Genomic DNA, 979 nt, shown 5'->3' on the forward strand with positions numbered 1-979 from the left:
GCCACCTTGGGGAGAAGCCATGTTCCTGTCCGCCTCTGTGGTCTTGCACATACTCTTCCGTCTACCGCAAGGCTCCCTTCCCTTTGCAGGCCTAACTTTGTTCTGTGTTTTCAAAACAAGCTCTGCCGCCTTCTCCACCAGGCATTCTTCCCTGACACCCAACCACCAGCCTAGCATAGGGCCTGGGGCTCCCACAGCCTCCTGTTATTCCCTATCGGGGCTCTGCCCACTCAGGATGCAACTGTTGATTTGCTCGTCTTGCGAGCCCCCTGGAGTGGGCTCCTCTAGGACAGGGACCAGGACGCATTGGCACAATTGGCCTCCAGGGCTAGGCCAGTGCCTGGCACACAGTAGGCTTTTAATAAATGTTGAAAGACAGAGGAACACAAGATTAAAAATAGAAGGGAAGGAAGACAAGCAGGGGGGAAGTGAGGTAGGGAAGGGAGAAGGAGGGAGGGCAGAGGGCCTTCCAGAGCCTACTTGTGACTGACAGGGGCCCCATTTCCCTGGCAAGGGGAGCACATTACCCAATGCAGCATGTGCTGGAATGAGTTCACTGGGTGAAAACCCGTACGACACTGGAATGGGGCACAAACCAGGTAGTTTTGACAGTGACAGGTAGAATCAGGGATCCTGGGTGATGCTTGCTCTGGGGCATCCCAGCTTCCATTGCTGGCCTATCTTTGGTGAATTTTTTTTTTTTTTTAGACAAAGTCTTGCTCTGTTGCTCGGGCTGGAGTGCAATGGTATGACCTCGGCTCACTGCAGCCTCCGCCTCTCGAGTTAAAGTGCTTCTCCTTCAGCCTCCTAAGTAGCTTAGATTGCAGGCGTGCACCACCACGCCTGGATAATTTTTGTATTTTTGGTGGAGATGGGGTTTCACCGTTTGGCCAGGCTGGTCTTGAACTCCCGACCTCAGGTGATCCACCCACCTTGACCTCCCAAAGTGCTGGGATTACAGGTGTGGTGAGCTTTTATT

The sequence above is a fragment of the Mandrillus leucophaeus genome, unplaced genomic scaffold (assembly GCF_000951045.1).
Source record: "Mandrillus leucophaeus isolate KB7577 unplaced genomic scaffold, Mleu.le_1.0 Scaffold2, whole genome shotgun sequence".
Classification (NCBI taxonomy): Eukaryota; Metazoa; Chordata; class Mammalia; order Primates; family Cercopithecidae; genus Mandrillus; species Mandrillus leucophaeus.